The sequence below is a fragment of the Lissotriton vulgaris genome, chromosome 3_1, assembly GCF_964263255.1.
Source record: "Lissotriton vulgaris chromosome 3_1, aLisVul1.2, whole genome shotgun sequence".
Taxonomy (NCBI): domain Eukaryota; kingdom Metazoa; phylum Chordata; class Amphibia; order Caudata; family Salamandridae; genus Lissotriton; species Lissotriton vulgaris.
In genome coordinates, this window is record NC_141689.1 from 64,758,354 (window position 1) to 64,783,110 (window position 24,757).

Consider the following 24,757-nt stretch of genomic DNA (forward strand, 5'->3'; position numbering starts at 1 on the left):
GCCACCCTCTGGTTCATTACTGCCACCCTCTGGTTCATCACTGTCACCCTCTGGTTCATTACTGCCACCCTCTGGTTCATTACTGCCACCCTCTGGTTCACCCCTGCCACCCTCTGGTTCACCCCTGTCACCCTCTGGTTCACCCCTGTCACCCTCTGGTTCACCCCTGTCACCCTCTGGTTCACCACTGCCACCCACTGGTTCAAGACTGCCACCCTCTGGTTCAAGACTGCCACCCTCTGGTTCATCACTGCTATCCTCTGGTTCATCACCCTCTGGTTCGCCACTGCCACCCTCTGGTTCGCCACTGCCACCCTCTGGTTCGCCACTGCCACCCTCTGGTTCGCCACTGCCACCCTCTGGTTCACCACTGCCACCCTCTGGTTCATCAGTGCCACCCTCTGGTTCGCCACTGCCACCCTCTGGTTCGCCACTGCCACCCTCTGGTTCGCCACTGCCACCCTCTGGTTCGCCACTGCCACCCTCTGGTTCGCCACTGCCACCCTCTGGTTCGCCACTGCCACCCTCTGGTTCGCCACTGCTACCCTCTGGTTCAGCACTCACCACTGCCACCCTCTGGTTCATCACAGCACCCTCTGGTTCATCACAGCACCCTCTGGTTCATCACAGCACCCTCTGGTTCACCACTGTCACCCTCTGGTTCACCATTACCGTCCTCTTGTTCACCACTGTAGATTATGTGGGGAAAGCACACCTTCCCAGCCTCAACTGAGAATAATTCATTTGGGGCTGGTTAATGTGTAACTGAATTTGAGCTTCAAAGTCTGGCACCTGCTTCCTTAGCTGTAAGTGCTTCCTGTTGCAGTTTAATTTTTTTTACAGGAGCATTGTGCCATACTTGTAACTATTCTCTGACCCTGCTTTGAGGGTCAGAGCAGGGTCAGAGAAGAGTTGCAAGTAGGCAACTGAACTCTGGAGGGTCCCCTCAGGAAGCACTACAGGGAATGGTTACAAATTAGCTTGAACATTTGCACCTGCTAAATGCTTTCAGTTTTGCAAAATTCATTTTTCTGCAATTTCGCGGGATTCGCGGGGCGTGAATTAGCTCGAAATCAAACTTGCAATCCGCGAATATGTGCGAATTTGCTGATTTCTTTTTTTTTCGTGTTCCCGCAGTCTTTTCCTTATTCGCAGACCGCTTGCAGCGCACAGACCGCGAGGTTGCCCATGCGGTCGTACATGGGCTCGGCCATCTTGTGCGCGTTGCATATTTCTGTTTCCGGGCGCTATTGGCAATGTCGCATTGTGTGTAGCGCGCTATTACGAGTTTGCACGTGTTTTTGCGTACTCGTGGGGAAAAAATCGTGCGAACTTACCCACGCGGTCCTCAATGGGCGCGGCCATCTTGTTTTTCATTCATTGCTATGGTTCTGTGCATGCTTTCTAATCCTCCTTTCATCTGTGCAATCCTTTGTTTCTTTGGACTTTTTTTTATCTATTCTACTCTATATCTATCCCTCCTTTTTTTCTAGATCTATATTGTGTTTTTTTTCGTTACTTTTAAAGCTACTTTTAAAAAAAACAAAATTTTTTTACTTTACTTTTTCCCTAGTCTTTCCTTTTTTTCTGCTTTACAGGACCATGGCAATGGGAGGCGCCGGGATGGCGGGAGGAGCAAGTTACAGTCCGGGAGATCTTCAGCGCTGAGGAGGTGGCCGCACTGGTTTACTATGTGCAGCGCCGCCTCCCCAAGACCATTGCGGCAGGATCGCTAGCGGGTACGGGCTCCGGGAGCGTCGGAAGCTGTGAGAGAAGGTGTGCCGGGCCATGTACAAACACTTTCTGGTCCGGCGCACCTACAACCAGGCCACGCACCGGTGGTCCGACCTCCTGGACCGCGAACACGACCTGCTCGACCTGCTAGGCGTCGAGATCCCCTGGCTTGGTGAGTAGCAGTAGCTATTTAATCACTACTCTGTTTTCTCCTGCTGTATGTGTTATCATGCAATTTTTTTTTCGGAAGAGCAATAATGCTGCCGATTACATTGTAGGTAAATTAGGTTTCAAAATGTTCTGTGATTGCATTTCAGGTGCACTGCTCTCCTGCTCAGTGGCGGTGCTACTATGCTTATTTGTGTTCGATTTTTTTTTGTGCTCATTTCAGTGGCCTGAGTAATTATGTATGAGTGTACTTTACAGAACTGCGTAATGCTAGACACTAGGGGGCAGATTTACAATTACTGGCGCATCCCTGCAAATTAGCAGGGGTGCGCCAGTAATTGTGCGCCACGCCTCCACCACCCATGGTGCGCCGCATTTTCAATGCGGCGCACTATGGGGCAAAAACGACACAGAAGCGTCACGCATCTGTGCCCTAAAGGCAGCGCATTGCTGGAGTTGCGTCGCAACTATGAGGCAGCTCCAGCAATGCTCTGGGGTGCCCTATCTCCCCAATGCTGCGTCAAGCCGTACGTCTGCTTCAAGCAGCCGCAGGGTTTAGAGCAGGGGTCTCCAACCTTTTGTGTAGTCAGAGCTACTTCTGGTCAGTGAAAATCGCCGTGAGCTACTGAACCCGAATAAACTCGCGCATTTTTCCGAGAGACCCCACCACGCCCAGTTTCATTGGCTTTAAGCCTAATTTCATCAGGCTGGATCTGCATTCTGAATCTGCACTCTGCATTCTGAATCTGCACTCTGAATCTGCACTCTGCATTCTGAATCTGCACTCTGCATTCTGAATCTGCACTCTGCACTCTGAATCTGCACTCTGCACTCTGAATCTGCACTCTGCATTCTGAATCTGCACTCTGTACTCTGAATCTGCACTCTGAATCTGCACTCTGAATCTTGAATCTGCACTCTGAATCTGCATTCTGAATCTGCACTCTGCATTCTGAATATTCACTCTAAATCTGCATTCTGAATCTGCACTCTGCATTCTGAATCTTGAATCTGCACTCTGAATCTGCATTCTGAATCTTGAATCTGCACTCTGAATCTGCATTCTGAATCTGCACTCTGCACTCTGAATCTTGAATCTGCAATCTGAATCTGCATTCTGAATCTGCACTCTGCATTCTGAATCTTGAATCTGCACTCTGAATCTGCACTCTGCATTCTGAATCTTGAATCTGCACTCTGAATCTGCATTCTGAATCTGCACTCTGCATTCTGAATCTTGAATCTGCACTCTGAATCTGCATTCTGAATCTTGAATCTGCACTCTGAATCTGCACTCTGCATTCTGAATCTTGAATCTGCACTCTGAATCTGCATTCTAAATCTGCATTCTGAATCTTGAATCTGCACTCTGAATCTGCATTCTGAATCTGCACTCTGCATTCTGAATCTTGAATCTGCACTCTGAATCTGCATTCTGAATCTGCACTCTGCATTCTGAATCTTGAATCTGCACTCTGAATCTGCATTCTGAATCTGCACTCTGAATCTTGAATCTGCACTCTGAATCTGCATTCTGAATCTGCACTCTGCACTCTGAATCTGCACTCTGAATCTGCACTCTGCATTCTGAATCTTGAATCTGCACTCTGAATCTGCACTCTGCATTCTGAATCTTGAATCTGCACTCTGAATCTGCATTCTGAATCTGCACTCTGCATTCTGAATCTTGAATCTGCACTCTGAATCTGCATTCTGAATCTTGAATCTGCACTCTGAATCTGCATTCTGAATCTGCACTCTGCACTCTTAATCTTGAATCTGCACTCTGAATCTGCATTCTGAATCTGCACTCTGCATTCTGAATCTTGAATCTGCACTCTGAATCTGCACTCTGCATTCTGAATCTTGAATCTGCACTCTGAATCTGCATTCTGAATCTGCATTCTGAATCTTGAATCTGCATTCTGAATCTGCACTCTGCATTCTGAATCTTGAATCTGCACTCTGAATCTGCATTCTAAATCTGCACTCTGCATTCTGAATCTTGAATCTGCACTCTGAATCTGCATTCTGAATCTGCACTCTGCATTCTGAATTTTGAATCTGCACTCTGAATCTGCATTCTGAATCTGCACTCTGCATTCTGAATCTTGAATCTGCACTCTGAATCTGCATTCTGAATCTGCACTCTGCACTCTGAATCTGCACTCTGAATCTGCACACTGCACTCTGAATCTGCACACTGCACTCTGAATCTGCACTCTGCACTCTGCACTCTGAATCTGCACTGACTCTGCACTCTGACTCTGCGCTGACTCTGCACTCTGACTCTGCGCTGACTCTGCACTCTGACTCTGCGCTGACTCTGCACTCTGACTCTGCGCTGACTGCACTCTGACTCTGCGCTGACTCTGCACTCTGACTCTGCACTCTGACTCTGTGCTGACTCTTCACTCTGACTCTGTGCTGACTCTGCACTCTGATTCTGCATTCTTCACTCTGAATCTGCACTGACTCTGCACTCTGCATTCTGAATATTCACTCTGAATCTGCATTCTGAATCTGCACTCTGCATTCTGAATCTTGAATCTGCACTCTGAATCTGCATTCTGAATCTTGAATCTGCACTCTGAATCTGCATTCTGAATCTTGAATCTGCACTCTGAATCTGCATTCTGAATCTGCACTCTGCACTCTGAATCTTGAATCTGCAATCTGAATCTGCATTCTGAATCTGCACTCTGCATTCTGAATCTTGAATCTGCACTCTGAATCTGCACTCTGCATTCTGAATCTTGAATCTGCACTCTGAATCTGCATTCTGAATCTGCACTCTGCATTCTGAATCTTGAATCTGCACTCTGAATCTGCATTCTGAATCTTGAATCTGCACTCTGAATCTGCATTCTGAATCTGCACTCTGCATTCTGAATCTTGAATCTGCACTCTGAATCTGCATTCTAAATCTGCATTCTGAATCTTGAATCTGCACTCTGAATCTGCATTCTGAATCTGCACTCTGCATTCTGAATCTTGAATCTGCACTCTGAATCTGCATTCTGAATCTGCACTCTGAATCTTGAATCTGCACTCTGAATCTGCATTCTGAATCTGCACTCTGCACTCTGAATCTGCACTCTGCATTCTGAATCTTGAATCTGCACTCTGAATCTGCACTCTGCATTCTGAATCTTGAATCTGCACTCTGAATCTGCATTCTGAATCTGCACTCTGCATTCTGAATCTTGAATCTGCACTCTGAATCTGCATTCTGAATCTTGAATCTGCACTCTGAATCTGCATTCTGAATCTGCACTCTGCACTCTGAATCTTGAATCTGCACTCTGAATCTGCATTCTGAATCTGCACTCTGCATTCTGAATCTTGAATCTGCACTCTGAATCTGCACTCTGCATTCTGAATCTTGAATCTGCACTCTGAATCTGCATTCTGAATCTGCATTCTGAATCTTGAATCTGCATTCTGAATCTGCACTCTGCATTCTGAATCTTGAATCTGCACTCTGAATCTGCATTCTGAATCTGCACTCTGCATTCTGAATCTTGAATCTGCACTCTGAATCTGCATTCTGAATCTGCACTCTGCATTCTGAATCTTGAATCTGCACTCTGAATCTGCATTCTGAATCTGCACTCTGCACTCTGAATCTGCACTCTGAATCTGCACACTGCACTCTGAATCTGCACACTGCACTCTGAATCTGCACTCTGCACTCTGCACTCTGAATCTGCACTGACTCTGCACTCTGCGCTGACTCTGCACTCTGACTCTGCGCTGACTCTGCACTCTGACTCTGCGCTGACTCTGCACTCTGACTCTGCGCTGACTGCACTCTGACTCTGCGCTGACTCTGCACTCTGACTCTGCACTCTGACTCTGTGCTGACTCTTCACTCTGACTCTGTGCTGACTCTGCACTCTGATTCTGCATTCTTCACTCTGAATCTGCACTGACTCTGCACTCTGCATTCTGAATATTCACTCTGAATCTGCATTCTGAATCTGCACTCTGCATTCTGAATCTTGAATCTGCACTCTGAATCTGCATTCTGAATCTTGAATCTGCACTCTGAATCTGCATTCTGAATCTTGAATCTGCACTCTGAATCTGCATTCTGAATCTGCACTCTGCACTCTGAATCTTGAATCTGCAATCTGAATCTGCATTCTGAATCTGCACTCTGCATTCTGAATCTTGAATCTGCACTCTGAATCTGCACTCTGCATTCTGAATCTTGAATCTGCACTCTGAATCTGCATTCTGAATCTGCACTCTGCATTCTGAATCTTGAATCTGCACTCTGAATCTGCATTCTGAATCTTGAATCTGCACTCTGAATCTGCATTCTGAATCTGCACTCTGCATTCTGAATCTTGAATCTGCACTCTGAATCTGCATTCTAAATCTGCATTCTGAATCTTGAATCTGCACTCTGAATCTGCATTCTGAATCTGCACTCTGCATTCTGAATCTTGAATCTGCACTCTGAATCTGCATTCTGAATCTGCACTCTGCATTCTGAATCTTGAATCTGCACTCTGAATCTGCATTCTGAATCTGCACTCTGAATCTTGAATCTGCACTCTGAATCTGCATTCTGAATCTGCACTCTGCACTCTGAATCTGCACTCTGCATTCTGAATCTTGAATCTGCACTCTGAATCTGCACTCTGCATTCTGAATCTTGAATCTGCACTCTGAATCTGCATTCTGAATCTGCACTCTGCATTCTGAATCTTGAATCTGCACTCTGAATCTGCATTCTGAATCTTGAATCTGCACTCTGAATCTGCATTCTGAATCTGCACTCTGCACTCTGAATCTTGAATCTGCACTCTGAATCTGCATTCTGAATCTGCACTCTGCATTCTGAATCTTGAATCTGCACTCTGAATCTGCACTCTGCATTCTGAATCTTGAATCTGCACTCTGAATCTGCATTCTGAATCTGCATTCTGAATCTTGAATCTGCATTCTGAATCTGCACTCTGCATTCTGAATCTTGAATCTGCACTCTGAATCTGCATTCTAAATCTGCACTCTGCATTCTGAATCTTGAATCTGCACTCTGAATCTGCATTCTGAATCTGCACTCTGCATTCTGAATCTTGAATCTGCACTCTGAATCTGCATTCTGAATCTGCACTCTGCATTCTGAATCTTGAATCTGCACTCTGAATCTGCATTCTGAATCTGCACTCTGCACTCTGAATCTGCACTCTGAATCTGCACACTGCACTCTGAATCTGCACACTGCACTCTGAATCTGCACTCTGCACTCTGCACTCTGAATCTGCACTGACTCTGCACTCTGCGCTGACTCTGCACTCTGACTCTGCGCTGACTCTGCACTCTGACTCTGACACTGCGCTGACTCTGCACTCTGACTCTGCGCTGACTGCACTCTGACTCTGCGCTGACTCTGCACTCTGACTCTGCACTCTGACTCTGTGCTGACTCTTCACTCTGACTCTGTGCTGACTCTGCACTCTGATTCTGCATTCTTCACTCTGAATCTGCACTGACTCTGCACTCTGACTATGGTGGCGTTTCAACTGAGTTACACTTGTAAAAGTTGACTGTTTGGAATAAGTACAGCTGTTAAACAAGAGGCAAAAATAGCTCCCATTCTGATTGGTGTCGATGAATAACATATGAAAGAGCACCATTCAGGGTCCAGAGGGCCTGCTGTGTCATCATTTATGGACGCAGTGACTGGAACGCCAGATAACTAGCCCAGCACTGCCTATGGAAGTTGTTTTTGGGGGTCATTTACAGTGCTGAAACAGTAAACCAGGAGTAAATGTGAATTAGGAGCAGCTGCAAGGTGCATACAACGCCTTTTGGAAATGAAAGAACATAGTGCACTTCACGGTGCTGATGCTAGGGTTCCAGGGTGTGACCTCCGAGTCAGAAGACTGTGTTTGGGAAATGTGGGGTTCTCACGGTGCCACGAGGTGTCAGACAGACTGCTGTTTTCTGCCCTCTGCATCTTCACCAAGCAGGACTTTATTTGGGCTTGGTGCAGAAAAATAAAAGGTGACTTTCATCCGCGTGATCTTCAGAGTTCAGCCGCTTCTCCGCCGGGCGGAGGGGGGCCCCTCTGGTGGGGTTGAGGAGAGGGTAGGGAGAGTCACCTCTTTCTGCAGGACCGGGAAAGCGCGAGTGAGTCAGAGCAGTTTTCGGTGTCCTGGTGGCATCTGCGGGGGCGGCTGGGGTCATGGCATGCTGCTGCTGGGAGCAAAGAGAGGGTGGATGGGAGCGACGGAAGGATCAGGGGAATGACGCTGCTTACCTGCAGTGGAAGGCTCGTCTCCTGGCTGCTTGAGGCGGAGAAGTCACGTCTCCTACTGCTCCGTGCTGACACCCGTCACACAATGGCAGACAGTGCGATGCCAGCGCGTTTTGAGTAGACTATGGAGAGGAGCGTCATCGCGTCGCATAATCCCCTTCGCCCGCCCCATCCACGGATTTGCTCCAATCAGAGTGAAGGGCTAGGCGAGCTACTCCCGGGGGCTCCACGAGCTACCGGTAGCTCGCGATCGACCGGTTGGAGACCCCGGGTTTAGAGTGACGCAGCATTGACCTAAAAGTGACTGAGTGAAATCTTGTAGATTTCACTCAGCCACTTTTAGGATGCGTTTGTGCGCAGGAACGCCCTCCCTTGCACCGGAACACCCCCTGATGGCGCAGGGCTTTACAACGTGATGCATCTGCCAGATGCATCACGTTGTTAATATACCCAGCACCATGGCGCCTCTTTTGCGCTGCCGCTGCATCAAAAAAAGTCACGCAACGACTGAGCAAAAGAGCCGCAAGGGACTTGTAAATCTGCCCCTAGAGACTCAAGTCCAGTCCTTCCTTTGTACACCTGCCACTAAGAAGAGATAGTGGTGTGGATTGATAGTTTGAGTATTTTAATGACTGGTTATGTAGTAGAAAACGTACTTTTTAGTGTTCTCACTGGTCTGCAATCACGATGGACTTTGTCTGTCAATTAGCCTGCTGCGGAGTGCTGCCTGCCAGTCCTAGTGGAACCTTTTTGTAGTTGGTTTAGTGAGTTACATAACTTTCCAAGTCGACAGTCCACGAATCCAGCAATACTAATATCCTAGTAGACCACATCAGATAGGCCAATAAATATAGTGCAATTGTTGTCTATTTGCTATTTCCCCGAAATAAGTTGTTTTTGTTCTTTTGAAATGTTTGATTTGGTTGACCACAATCATCCATGTTTGGGTCTTTCTTTCATGTTGTACATCAGCTACCCCCAGGGGCAAGAGGACAGAGGAGGAGGTAGCGGCGCCGTCGGATGAGGACCAGGAAGGCCAGGATCGGCTACACGAGGGCTCCTCTGCTGGCCCCAGTAAGTTTTCATGTTAATAATAATTATTATACTTTCCTATCTTTTTAGAGTGAGAGTACCTATTTTTTACTAACTTTCCTCATTCGATTTTTCCTACGTCGTCTTTGATCTTCTTGTAGACGGTTTCTAAATTCTTATCCTGCCTCTACTATGACTCCCTGTGGTACTACTAGATTATTATTATTAGTCTGTCTGTGTAGCTAACTAAGCTTGCACAGTTGGCAAAAGGTGTTAAACGAAACTCCCATTCTATTCAGCAATTGCTCTATGCACGGAGTGCAGTCCTCTGGGTTGTCCATAATGTCTTTTGAAGTCTTCTAAATGTTTATGCTATGACAATTCCCAACAATAAACTGTCAATGACCACCAAGAAAGAATTAGATACTAGTTTACTTTTTGATTGGATAGGAGGACAATCCATACTACAATTGTTGCAGGGACAATTCTGCACAAACAGAACTATGGACACTAAATAGTGCGTTGTTTATCAATTATAATGGGCGCAGTTAGACTTTCCACATACCTCAGTCATAACAGACTAGCTAGTGTGACAGTCATTTAGCTCCCTAATTCATCGATGATTGATCCTCAATGATGATTATCCAACCCAGGACATAAGACTACAAAGTCAGAGTCCAGAACAGTCAGAGCCATGGACTCACGCTTGCAAATTGCAAACCCTTTCGCTCACTCACTCATGACTAAAAACCACAGAGTCTATGTAAGTTTTAAAGCTTTATTAAAAGTAAAAACATTTATTAAAATCAAGTTCATCATACAACATAAACGGTGGATTGAAAAGTGCCTAGTGATTTCACACATGAATTGTGGGCGAGCCCTCACCTGGTTGGAACCTCAAATCTTCTTTGTGGTGCTGAATCGTTGCTGACTCCGTCCTAGTGATGATGATCTGATGTTGCTCTTGTTCTTAGAAGGGAAGCTTCTGTCTGTTATGAGAAAAACGGTGCATGTTAAAAAGCAAGCATTCATCAGTTGTGCCAAAAAGTGTAGCAAGACAAACACCCTTCTCTGAAAAAAAAGTGCAATTTTTAGTTTTGACTAGACAGTCACAAATTATTACATTTGTTTGTGTAGTCGTAGTGATATTTTTTCATTCCTAGACAAAATACTAGGGAGTGGTGTATATGGCATCTAACAATCTGAAATGTATTTTCTAGGCGGAACATCGGCACAACCATCCGCCGGGGCCAGCGCGGAGGTGGGCACTCCTGGGGCGGAGGCGGTGCAACAGCCAGTGGAAGCTGCTGTGGGGGATGCCACGGTAGTGGCGGACAGTAGTAAGCTATTATATTCCTTACTTATTGAGATAGCAGACTGCAGAGTGTGGTCTCTGCACGGGTGTATATGTTGTACAGTACAAGTATATTATACTGTTAAGAAGACTTACAAATTTAGAACTAAGTTTTTATTAACCAGGTAGTAGCCTCCTCTAAATTGACTTCAACTCAGCTGTGAAAGTTTTTTCGAGAATCCAAGTCAGATCAGAGATGAACTTAATGGATGGGATGAACGAAAAGAGAAAGAAGGGTGTAAGTAAGTGTGGAAGGACGAGCGAGTAAAAAAGCAATGATGACTGGCAAAGAATGATACGTGTTTTTGAATGCTGCTCGAGGTGGCTGGGAATATGATGTATGGCCGGTTGAAGGATGAAGCAAGGATGGGTGGAAGGAGAAAGGAAAGTGGACTGTCTGGGTGGGTGAAACAGAAACTGTATGTGTGCGCAATATATCCTTTGGTTGAAATTCAAATGCAAGTCAAGCTGTTGTTTTCCCGTGAGAAAAAGTAAGGTTTGTCCACTTGAGACATTAAGAAGAATGATTCACCTTTACATTGAATGGATGGATGCCTGGATCATGGTACTATCTGACTCATAGATAGCATATGTGTATGTAGAGAGAGTAGACGGTCACTGGATAACTAAGTGTTACTTTTAAGAGCATGTAACACCGCACCCGCACGTCCGTTCCAGTGTAGGAAAGGCAAGGAAAAGAAGTTGTAATTTTTCCGAATACTACCATGAATAGTAGCAGTACTTTGTATTGCAAGCACAGCATATATCCGACGATTACGGGGGCCACTCACTACCTCTGTTAATAATTTTAGTACAACTCTGTCATTCATGTGTGGCCTATCAGTGTTCACTCAATAAAAAACAAAGCACCTAAAGTCATCCCATATGTAATCAAATACATATCCTGTGAAGGGATAGATAATCATATTATTTATCTTCTTCATTTTCCTTTTCTAGTAGTCATTGGCACTGTAGGGTGAAAGTTAAATTAATTAAGCAGTAGCCCTTGTAACAGAGTATTCTCAGTGCCACCCATAATAGAAAAGTAAGAGCTTCACCACCTACATGTACTGGACTGGTCCAGTAACGCATGCCTGTGTCATCATGGCGTGCGTCTGTTTTTCTTGGGTGCAAGTTGACTGCGCTGCTATTATGCCGGCTTCCAGAAGTTTACGTACCAATTTCGCTAAACAAGAGAGAAGAAGAAGAATAAGACTGGTGTACTGTCATAGTCGACTCTAATGTAGTGAGTCCATAGTGCTCATAGAATAGATTCCTGAAACTCCCACTAATGTTAGAGCAAGGCTGAAGAAGTGGGAGGTTAGATAGATACAGGCCACAAATGTTATGTACTGTGCTTGCAAGTTGCTAGTTCTACTGTGACACAACTTTATGCTGAATTATTTTGTGTTAATCTTAAAGAGCATTGGTTACAGACTATGTTTTTCTTTCTTCATATAGATGCTCCTTCCAAACTGTCACGGCTAGACGGGCCCGGCAACGGAAACTGGAGGCGACTGTCGCCGAATATCGGCGGCTGGTGGCCCAGGAGGAGGAGGACACGCAGTCGACCACAACATCCACAGGGACAGCTGCATCCTCCTCCGTGCTCCCTGGGTCAGCCAGTCAGCGCAGGCCTCCAGCGTTACGGAGCCATGGTACCACAGCCACCCGCCACCGCCAGGCAGCCAAATAATCAGCTGCCTCCCACAGCAGGTGCAAGGCACGCGTGCACCGCCTAACCCTCAGGGGGTCCTACCTTGAGCAGAAGCAGAAGAAACTGGGAATCCTGCTCCAGAACCTCCGCAAGGACCATGACCACCTGGCCCAAAAAGTATGCCGGCGGCATTAGAGAAGGAGAGACTGTCCCTTGCCCCTTTTTTAAAGAGTTTTGGAGGGTGGGAATTGGGAGTCGGGTTTTTTGGACTTTGGGGACTTTTTATTTCACTGACATTCTTTGGGGTTAGGTAGGGGGGCTGGGTCGGGTCTTGCGGGATAGTTTATTTTTTGTTAGGGATATAAACAATTATTACTTTCAACTTAAACATAGCATACGTGTTTTTACTGCAGTTGAGGCTGGAGGGGGTGGTTAACTGTAAGTTTGTTTTCCTGAAACTCAAGTGGCTTCTTGATTCAAATTGTGTAAGTAATTGACCAAATGTTAAGTAAGTGCCTCTTACAGAGTTAGTGAATTCAATTGTCCTAGGACTTTACTAGTACTACCGCCAGTCTCTCGTACTACTCCATTATTCTTCCCCCCCCCCCCCCCCCCCAACGCTTATCTTACCTGTATTCTTGTTTGAAAATAGGGCTAGGCACAGGGCTGGCTGCATGGCAAATGGCGATTAAGGTTGGCAATCCTGGGCGGTTGAAATGGCATCATTGCAGTGGTACTAGTGGTGGTACACAGTGGCAGTTGCAGCATATGAAAAAAAAGAAATTGAAACCTTGATTGGCCTGAGCGGAGCATTAGACCGGTACGATAGACTATAGCACGTTACAGTACACTAGAACAGTGCCAAAATGTACCCTTACAAATGCTAAAGTGTTGAAAGTATAACTACTACTTGCGTGGAATTTGACATTGGCTACTACTACAAGAAATAGTACTGAAGGTGAAGGACACAGCAGCGTAATCATTTGCCACGTGTAGGAGGAGGATGTTCTTCATGATCAATCCAGTTGATGGCGCCCATGAAAATCTGCTTTGATTTGCCGATAGTCATGGGTCTGTGTCAAGCTGAGTAAGAATATATCCTTCGATTCCTCCACCTGCCTTGAAATGTAATTCATTTTCAGTAGCTATGACCTTATCCTCCCCAGCAAGTGTGTGGAATTATTGCTCACACATCAATGAAAACTACACAGCCCGGGGAAGAGGGTTAGGGTTTGGAAATTGGATGGGAATGGGGTTTTTTGGGAAAGTTTTGTTGAGAGAGGAAAAAACACAGCATGGACAAACAACCTATGAAGATAAACAAATCTTTGAATACGAAGATATCCATACATATTTTAAGGGACATAAAGGAAGTGCATGCACTTCTGCAGGCAAGAAGTTGATTGCTAAATGGATGGTTAGGTTACTTAAACTAAGTAGTACTTAATGAAAGAATGTGACAGTACAGGGCTGCAGTAATTATGCGTTTTCACTTGCCTATCTCAGCACTCAGAGAAACACTTTGTTCATTAAATTAGTTTGAAAAATAGTAAAGTAAAACTATACAGTGGCTGGAGGGAGGAATTTAGAAGCAGAGAGCAAAGAAATGCAGAGTCACACTCCTAGAAGTTCACAGCAATAACATTACTTAAAAGATAAGTAGAAATGAATGGATACTGTTACTGTATGTTGTTGTACTTGTCCTGTTGAATTTGGGAAGTTGCATGCATCTAGCCATTCCTCTTATTTGCGGTACTCCTCCGTTCCATCTGACGCTCCGTCGATCAATGTTGGTGACAGAAGACACCCTTTCCACTGCTTGCCTGGCGGATGCAGAATTGAGGGTCGCTAATGTGAAGCCTGACTTCATCCTTTTTTCCATTGCACAGGGTGAAAGACGCCCTGTAAATGTTGATGGAAAAACAGGAAGTGATATTAAAACACCACTGAGAAAAAAATATAAGGTGTGTACGCTGTGTAGTGCAAAAAGTCACACTTTCAGTTTCAGAATAGACAGTACAATAGTTTCGAAAGGGCGTACCCGAGTCTCCTTTTGAAGGATAAATAAGTATGGGCGAAATTTGCGGATTTTCCCCTCAAGCTAGGTGTAGTGTAAACTACGATTTTAGAGCAAAATTAGACCTTCCCAGCAGTGCTTCCAGACCCTTAAACACAGACGCTAAAATGTAGAATACCCCCAATCAGACCCCAAAAAACGTGCGATACTGCTACCTGTCTGAGGCCATGCGGAAAATGGTGACAAAACGTACTTTGAAAGTAAAGTAGGCCCAAATCCCCCCTTTACCACCATGGATTTTCTTCAAACCACTTGCAACCAAAATTAGACCTTTCTCGACAAGTGCTCCAAGAGTAGACCCCAGAACCCAGTTGCCAAAATCTCAAACACCCCCAAACACATGCAATACTGCTAACCCTAAGTTAAAAATAGTGTTGAACGCTTTCTTCAACTAGGCCCTAACTCCCCTTTGCCACCATGTATTTTCTCCAAACCACTTGCAATCAAATGTATCCATACCCAGCGTTGCTCCAAGACCCCAAAACCCCGCCTCAAACAACAGGAACCCCCCCAAACAGCCCCCCGAAAACGCTTGTGAGCGAAATGCCTGAAAATGGAAAAACTTTTTCACCTCTGATTTTCTCCAAACCACTTTTATCCTGTATTAGACCTTCCTAGCAATGCCCCCAGACCCATCAACCCAGGCGAAAACAAGTTTAACCCCCCCCCAAACAGCCAAAAAGCAAAAATGGAAAAATGGGCACTTTGACAAATTTCTGCATAGTTCCCAGATCACTCCCTGCGCTCTCTGCAGCTAGGCCCTAACTCTCCTTTGCAACCATGGATTTTCTTCAAACCTCTTGCAATCAAAAGTATCCATACACAGCGTTTCTCCAAGACCCCAAAACCCACCCAGAAACACCAGGAACCCTCCCAAACAGCCCCTCGAAAACGCTAAAGTGAGCGATATGCCCGATTTTCTCCAAACCACTTTTATCCAGGATTAGAACTTCCTAGCAATACCCCCAGACCCGTCAACCCAGGTGGAAACAAGTTTAACCCCCCAAACAACCAAAAAGCAAAACCACAAAAAGTGAGACTTAGCAAATTTCGGGCCTACCTGGAATTCAGTCCAAATGCGCTGTGCAGCTAGGCCCTAACTCCCCTTTTCCACCATGGATTTCCTGAAAAACAAATGCAATCAACATTAGACTGTGCCAGCAGTGCTCCCAGACCCGAAAACCCACCCATAAAAACCTACAAGCCCCCCCAAACAGCACCCCACAGACAGGCAAGTGAGCAAAAACGCTAAAACTTTTTCACTTCCGATTTTCTCCAAACCACTTGATTCTGATATTAGACCTTCCGAGCTATGCCACCAGACCCCTGCAGCAACCCGCAAAAAAGCAGAACACCCCTAAACAGGCAAAAAGCAAAAATGCAAAAACTCCTACATCGGTCCAAACGCGCTCTGCAGCTAGGCCCTCACTCCTCTTTCCCACCATGGATTTTCTTCAAATCACTTTCAATAAAAATTATGCTATCCCAGCAGTGCTCCAAGACCCCCACACCCTACCCCACAAATTTAGAACACCCCCCCCAAAAACATGCAACACTGGTATATTCAAAACATTGCTGTTTTCAGCACTTCCACTACTTTGATCCTCTTGAAACTCATCTGGACATTCACTTGTTCCAACGATTCACAAGAATCTCAGCAAGGCAGAACAACATCGAACCACTGCGCTCTTTGAAGAAGAAGAAGAAGAAGAAGAAGAAGAAGGTCTACGACTAGTTTTCACTTAGTTTTCAACCTCAACCAAACACACATGCCTGCAAAACACCCAAAAAGGCCAAAATTCTGCCAATTCTGGACCAAAGAACACCATACCCCCCTAAAACATTGCCAACATCATTATGAACGAGCCTGCATCGGGCCCGAGCCCTAGAATCAGCGTGAACCATACCAACTTAAACCCTAGTAAATCGCACTGAACCCTAAACCGTAGGTATGCTTTGTCTGTCTGTGTCAAAGAGCCTAGGTATGCTACATCAGGAGGATGCTTCACTCAGTGGTGCCTGCCTTGACCGTCTGCATGGCCCTGCCGAAAGCATGGGCCAAAAATCTGTTCCGCTCAAGAATTTGCGATTTTTCGGTACTTTTGCGAAATTTGCGAAATACTGAAAAACACCACATTTTGCAAACATAACGGATGTTTGGCCTAAGCTTGAGGCAGTGCCATGCAGAGGGTCAAGGCAGGCACCACTGAGTGAAGCAACCTGATGTAGCATACCTAGGCTCTTTGTCAGACAGACAAAGCATATCTAATTTTATGCAGCAAGCCACATAGCCCCAATTTTACATGAACTGCTGTCTGGAGTGGACTCTGCCTGGCATAACAACAACAGTACACTGCCTCGCCCTCGACCAATACATACCACGAATAGACAGACATGTAGTCCTGCTGTAGTAGTTGTTGTAGACTGGTTTACCTGTTTGCCACTCACGAATTGGCCATAGTTCTTCCGTAAATCGACGCTGATGATCCATCCATCCCAGTGAGTGACTTAAAGAAAAATATATATTATTTAATCAATCATCATGGTATATTGGCAAGTGAGTCTGCTCCAAGGACATTTTGCATATTTTCAGGGGCAATATAGTGGCCCCTGAATTTGAAGTTCAATTTTAATTAATCAATGTAAAAAAAAAACCCAGAGTTGTTTGACATGAGTTACAATTACTGTGTGAAAGTTTAAATAATAACTAAGACATATGAATCATCATTTCATGCACAAAAAACAAACAGCAATTGATTTCATCAGAGCCAGACAGCCATTGCTGTCCACTGCATGCCATTTTCTCAATTATTCATTACCTGTTCTACTTTTTGTCCGCATCTCCTTCGGAAAGTGAGGGCCCACAGGGCAGCCTCTCCTGTCAATATCAGAAGTAACTCTGTCAGCAATCAGCAAGCATGTAGTCAATCAGTAATTTCAGTCCCATTTGAGGGGACTCGTCCTAATCCATCCATCTGCCTTGAGGGAAATGGATAGAGGGGCTCTGGAGGAGGAGTATAAAGGAGTATGATTGAGTTGTGAACTTGTGAACCTCAGGAATGCAGACTGCGGCACCTTCAAATCAATAAGGAATACAAGATGAAGACAGTGCTGCTGATGGACTTGTTGTGATTAGGTGATTAGAGTTTTGTTGTGGTAAAAGTTGCAAAACAAAGAAAGACACACAGGAATAAAAGTGAATAAGGACAAAAAAAAGGAAGTCATTTTCAGGGCTCGCTGTCAGGGAAGTAGAGCTCGTCCTCAAACTCCATGAATTGAGACGGGAGTTGGTCAGGTCACCTAAGTCGGTGCCCTCTTCTTCCTGCGTGCATTCACGTACTTTGTAATCTGGTGGTATCAAGTGCTGATTCATCTTGATCAGTATTAACCTCTCCACATTTTTGGCCAAGAGGCGGGTCCTTTTTGAAGTTACAATGGCACCAGCAGCACTGAAAACACGTTCAGAAGACACGCTTGCGAGTGGGCAAGACAAATAATTTATAGCCAGGTTGGTGATCAGTGGCCATAGAGCCATTTTACTGTACCAATACAGCATGGGGTTCGTATTAACAAAGACCTGTGTTGGGTCATCCAGATAGGCCTGCACCATCAACTCAAGGTTCTCCACGGTTGCTCCACTTTGCGTACCATCTGTGGCCTTCTCAGCACTGGAACGAGCAAACCCTTGATGAGTTAGCCAATCCGCTTCCGACAATATTATGGCTGGGCCTGGTGCTTGTGAGGATGATGATACGGTTGCTGCTGGTGTCATTAAAGGCTGTGAGGGAAAGTGACTCCCTTCGCCTACAGATTCAGAAGTGGAACTTGACGCCGGATGGCTTGCTGATTCAGTTGGACTTTGGCCGGCTCCTTGAATTTTCTTCCAATCTTTTTCGAACCGACAGGCTGACTCAGCTAGCCAATGTTTGTACTTTGAAACATCTGCTTCATCAAAAGGAATGAATGCTTTGCTGGCCACTGCCTTTTTGTACCGTGGATCCAGAATAGTGGCACAAATGTAATATTGTTCTGTATGTATGTTTTGAAGCCTTTCATTGGCAACTAGGCGGCTTAATAAGTTCTCCGCCAACAGATATGCATCTTGCTTTCCAACATCATCTCTGAACGTTGAAGACACCACCTTCAGTTGGTGCTCTAGCATGACCAACAATGGGATAGCTTTGCTCAAAGAACAGTCCTCCCTGCTGACTTCACGTGTGAAGACCTCAAAAGGACGAAGCATGTCTGTCATGCTTTTAACTAGCTGCCATTTCTCCAACTCTAGCCTCATGTCTTTCATAGCAGAACCTAGTTTAAAGATATAGTCATTGATTACCATGCACTGTTCAAACAGACGCTCAAGCATGTAAAAGGTTGAGTTCAAACGTGTTGCCACCTCCTGGATGAGTCCTTTGACTGGCACTTTACGTACATGTTGAATGCTCCTCAGCTCCTTCCGGGCCTTAAAAGAATGGCTGAAATGTGTGCAGATTCTTCGGCAGGTGGTCAGTAACTTCTTGACTTGGAATTCAGTTTTCAAGAAATCTTGAACAACCAGGTTTATACAGGTTTATACAGTGTGCCAAACACAGCACTCTGAAATATTCACTGTCCTGCATGGCCTTAACTATATTACTGCCATTATCCGTGGAAACATAACCAACTATGCGATTTCTTGGTTGCAGCCATTCAGAGACCTTACTGTTAAACTCCTCCAAAATGTTTTTTGCAGTATGAGTTTTCTCCATTGCAAACATGGCTAATGTTGCATGTTTCCGAGTAGCTTTAAAAACTGTGTCCAGGTCAACAACTGCACTTGACTTGTCCCTAACCCCTGCAAAAGACCCTGCAAAAGAGACCCAGTGTGCAGTGATGCTCATGTAATCAAGGGCTTGGCAACTGGTCCACATGTCTGTTGTCAAGTGGATAGTGTGAACAGCACTCTTCTGCAAAGCTGTCCCCAATCACCTCCAGCACATCTTGATGTAGTGCTGGAACCGCAACTCTGGCAAAACTGTTGCCACTAATTCTAGAAACCCCACCCCTTTAACGAAAGAAAAAGGGAGATGGTCCAGCGCTAGCATTTTAGCCAGCTTTGCGTTATACAGAGGTACCGTTGGGTGGTTGCGTTCAAACGGCGCCTCCGACCACAACATTCCGCGAATGGTGGGCTGGATAATTTTACGTGATGATGATGATGATGATGACCCCTTCAAACCAGTTAGGCCCATTGATCTGGTTTTTCGCATTGGTGTCTCTCCAACACTCTTAGTATGCTTCATAGATGTTGCAGGGGTAGAGGGTGTGGGTGATTCCACTGCAGTGCTGCTGCCAGGGGTACTGGGTGTACCAGAAAAAATGTATGTCGCTTCTTTACTACCACCCCCCCCCCCCCTGCACGATCAGATTCTCGTCATCATCAGATGCAATATCAATGGATACATTTGGATTTGTTTTTCTTTTGCCTTCCTCGATCTTCCTCATGTGTGCTTCCCAAATGATAGTGTGGTATTGCTTGAGATGACCTCTCTGGCCTCCAGTACCATAGTTGGTACCAAGCTTACCCCGACTAACGCATGCTTTACAAATCGAACAAACGACCATGTTTTCCGCCTTTGCGCTAATAGTAAAGATGTCCCAAACTGGGGACTGGTGATGTCTGCTGAAGGTGTAGGTGCTACTTTGACTTTCAATGCCAGAAGAAGTGGAGGATGGGCGTGGCTGAATTCATTTCTGTTGTTCACTTACAGCATCACTACTTGAGGTCAAGCTGGATGGAGGTCCATGCTGGCGCTTCTGACTAAAAAAGATGGAAGCTGTAGGTCGTGTTGGTGTTGTAGTTAACAGTGGTGGTACCAGTGCCACGCCGCCCATATCCCGTTCAGCAGCTATTTGGGATAGGGTTAAAATGTCTGTCTGCTGCATGCCTGCTAGGGCTGGAGTGACAACTGTGATGACTGGGTCATCGTCAGACTGTTCATCAGCAGCAGAAGACACCACTTCTTGTTCGTCGTCATCACCCATAAGTTGAAGCTTTGCGGGAGCCTTCCTTTTATGCTTAGCTACCTTTGTCGGCTTATGCGTGACTCACTCTCAGACTGCATGGCTGGGTTCCAATCATGATCAAGGTCATCAGAAGGAAAGGGGCTTGAAGAAGAACTTGTAGTAGGAGTAGTATCCCTCCTTGACCTTTTTCTTGCTGGGGATCTGGAATACAATGGATAATCATCATCCGGAGGAGTGGCTTCCTCGGATGATACCTCCTCTTGAATATCAATTAACTTGATGTGCCCCTACTTCTGGAGGAACAAGCGTTGTAGGCAGTTTTGCCGCTCCATGAACCTCTAGTCGCACCTCTCCATGCACCTGTCCATGCGCCTCTCCTTGCGGCTCTACTTGCGCCTCTCCTTGCGGCTCTACTTGCGACTCTCCTTGCTGCTCTACTTGCGCCTCTCCTTGCCCATGTACTTGCGCTTGTACTAGTTGCACCCGTGTTTGTGGCTGTGGTTGTTGAACACTCGTCAGCTGAGTTACACCCAGCGTTCATTGGATGGTACTTTCATGTGATGAGTCAAGATCACTGGTCAATGGTGATTGAACAACCAAAGTGGCTGCCGCAGCAGCACTCATGTTCTTAGACCTAAGTTGGCGTGGTGGCACTGAGACCAATGAAGCGGAGGTGCTGCTTCCAGCTTGGTCCCCGGCGGACACCGCTGCTGCTGCAGGTGTAGTTTTTTTTCCCAAAAAAGATGTTGGGCGGGCACACCAGTCTCCTTGGTAGGTGGTGCCACTTGCTTCTTATGCTCCTTCTTACTGGCAGTGGCACTGGCGACTTTTTTCGCTGAGGCGCTACGGCCAACTTTCTTTGGGGCCATCTTCTTGAGATGTCAGAACAGCAGGCCACAGTTGCACGAGTTGCAGAGTTGTCTTGTCTTTGGCCACACGTGACGTCACGTGATGTTGTGCTGCACACACCGCTGCAGGACTTCTTCCTGGCACTGGTGGTTCTCTTCTGCACCTTAAAGCAATGGAATATCATTTATACACCCCAAAAAGTCCAAAAACACTCCAACATCACCACAATCCCATGCCATCCATGCCCTTAATGATGTTTAAATTCAAGACACCCCACAGAAAGACTAGGCCCATGCACCACTGAGTACCCCTGGGCATAGTGGTTGAAAGCAAGGCAAACTGGGTGCAGGCCTGAGCACACTGCCTGGCTTCAAAATGGCCCCTTGACCCCCACCACATGGCCAGGCCCTGCCTCTTCCAGGCCTCAAAATGGCCCCCACCCACATGGCCAGGCCACAACAACACCCCAAAAAGTCGAAAAACCCTCAAAAATCACCACAATCCCATGCCATCCATGCCCTCAATGATGTTTAAATTCAAAGCACCCCACAGAAAGACTAGGCCCAGGCACCATTGAGTACCCCTGGGCATAATCGTTGAAAGCAAGGCAAACTGGGTGCAGGCCTGAACACACTGCCTGGCGTCAAAATGGCCCCTTGACCGCCACCACATGGCCAGGCCCTGCCTGTACCAGGCCTCGAAATGGCCTACAACCACATGGCCAGGCCCCAACAACACCCCACAAAGTCGAAAAACCCTCAAAAATCACCACAATCCCATGCCATCCATGCCCTCAATGATGTTTAAATTCAAAGCACCCCACAGAAAGACTAGGCCCAGGCACCATTGAGTACCCCTGGGCATAATCGTTGAAAGCAAGGCAAACTGGGTGCAGGCCTGAGCACACTGCCTGGCTTCAAAATGGCCCCTTGACCCCCACCACATGGCCTGGCCCTGCCTGTACCAGGCCTCAAAATGAGCCCCACCCACATGGCCAGGCCCCAACAACACCCCAAAAATTCGAAAAACACTCAAAAATCACCACAATCCCATGCCATCCATGCCCTCAATGATGTTTAAATTCAAGACACCCCACAGAAAGACTAGGCCCATGCACTACTCACTACACCTGGGCCTACTGGCTAGTGAGGCTTTACAGGCACCCCAAAATTTTAAAAAAAATCAACATATAACAGTGAGCTAAAATTCCATGACATAAATGAGAATTAAGTTTTTTTTTAAATCACAGAAACAGTTGTATCATGCACCCATGACTAACCCTGGGCCTACTGGATACTGTGGCTACCCACCCCAATATATATTTTGTTAAAGTTGTGAAAAAAGTTTTAGAACTGTAGTTGCCTCAACTGCAATGCCTCAAACAAACAACACCAACTTACTGGTAAAATCTCAAGTCCAAAAGTGATCCAAACTCCATAGTCCAAAAAGTCCTCGAATACAAATATCCAGCAGCAGTCACAAAAAGTAATCCTTCCAGCTCCACAGCCAAATGAAAAGTGAACAGGACATGGACAAAGCACTGGGAGGAGGCTGCTGGACAGGAACAGGAAGTTGGAGACTCTGGGACACTTCCTTCCTCCCACCCCACCCCAAAAAATGGACTCCTTCACCAAAAAGTGCAGTCAAATGTCAATCTGAGGAGTTATTCTGATCAAAATCATAATTTTCACAAGGTTCATGCTTCCTGCGGTGGATTTCTTGTGCAGAATTGCAATTTTTGCAATTTCGGGAACGCGAGCTGTTCAAATCTCCCGCCGGAAGTCAGCTGCGCGCTGCATCTACGTGTTCTGCATTGTTTACTCCAGCAATGCGTGATCGCGGGCCTTTTTTGACGTACTCGCGATGTTAAACTCTCGCTGTGCAAGATGGCAAGCCGCAATAACGTAATTGCGTTCGAAAAACTCTCGCACGATCACGCAGCAAGATCAAAAATGGCTCAGCACACACTAAACCGGGAGAAAAACAACTTGGCGGACTCAGAATCACAGTAAGTCAACGCCGCGCACGCGTGATATTGTATTTTTCAAGCGCGACCAAGCAAAATAATTCGTAGCTTGCGAATTTGTGAATTATTGGGTAAATTCGCGTGATTCGCGAAATCATCAAAAATCCGCAAATTCACCCGCGAAATGGATTTTACGCCCACGCTTATGTGGGAGCACTTAAACGAGAAGTGTTGTCAGTAAGATTAATCAAGCACTTGGTTTTATCATCACAACTGCGCCCCGGTATGAAGCCAGCCTGGTACGGTTCGATCAGTCCAGGCATTTACTGTCCCTGTGGGATAGCTAGGATACTGGTAAAAATCTTTGCATCTACATTCACTAAAGATATGGGACGGAATGAAGCACTGTAATGTGTATCTTTCCCCTGTTTAGGCAAGACTGTAATAATGGGCGATTTCATAGTGCCCGTGAGGGAACCCCGGGTGCAAAAGGAGTTTTACAGCCTAGTCAGTCCTGGGCCCAGCTGTATGGCAAGTTTGTTTTATCTAACTGTAACCCCATCCTGACCAGGTGCTTTGTCAAGTTTAAGTTTCCCTATAGATCCAAGTACCTCCTAGAATGTTATATCCTCATACAAGAGAGACGTCTTCCTCTCCGGAAGTTTTGTTAGAGGTGTCAGTGCTGGGTATGATGCAATATCTTTGGGGAGAAGTGACTCAGCAGTGTATACCAGAATAAAATTGGCCAAATTCAGCAGCTATCACCTTGTCCTGTTGCACTGCATGTTTTGAGGAGTCCTTAATTTCAAAGATCCTCTGGTGGTGTGTCTGCACCCACAGGTGGTGAGCAAGAAGCCGTCCATCTTTGTTGCCTCCAGCATAATATTTCTGTTTAGTGTCGAGCAGTGCATGTTCAGCTTCATCCTTGTCAAGTGCCTTGAGTTGTTTACTAGCTATTGTGAGCTGCCAACGCACCCTATGCAATCCCATCTGTCTGAGACTCCGCCACTGTCGCTTCCTGAGCTTCCAGTGTGGAGCGCTTATTCTTCCGATCTTTAAGCTGTGCCGCTTCTGCTATGTATGCCCCTCTAACTACTGCTTTCAGTGCCACTGGTGTATGTGGGGTGTTATTTATGTCAAGCTATCCTTGGATTACCCCCTTTACTACATTGACTGTGGCTCATAAATCAAGAATTTAGGGTTAAGGCACCATCATTGTGGGCAGCTTATAGGCAGGTGTAGTGTCAGTGTGATCGGGGCATAGTCGGGGCATAGTCTGAGAGAGCTGCTACTTCTATATCTGCATGTGTCACTACAAGTACGATAGAGGTAGTGGCTAAAAAATAATCTGTTCTGGCGTAAAATTGGTGTGCTGCAGAAACAATGGAGTATAAACCTTTGAGGTGGGATTCAGAGGCCTCCACATGCCCACCAGGCCCGCCTCACCTAGCCACTGGAAGCCCTGTGAAGTGTATGCCCCGGTCAGGCCTGCCCATTGTATTGAATGATCTAAGAGAACATTAGGTACCAAGTTAAAATCCCCTCCAAACAAGAAATTGCCATTGGGTGAGGTGAGAACATTCCCAGGTTGTGAATGAAGGATTCTTGATTGTCATTGGGAGCATACAAGCGGCGCCACT

The 24,757-nt window shown here is 46.0% G+C and overlaps 1 protein-coding gene across 4 annotated transcripts in view; it reads left to right on the plus strand.

The window, feature by feature from the left end:
- LOC147725970 (uncharacterized) overlaps positions 1 to 24,757 on the plus strand; it is an 86,677-nt gene that overhangs the window by 33,017 nt on the left and 28,903 nt on the right. The gene's annotated exons all lie outside the window — the stretch shown is intronic.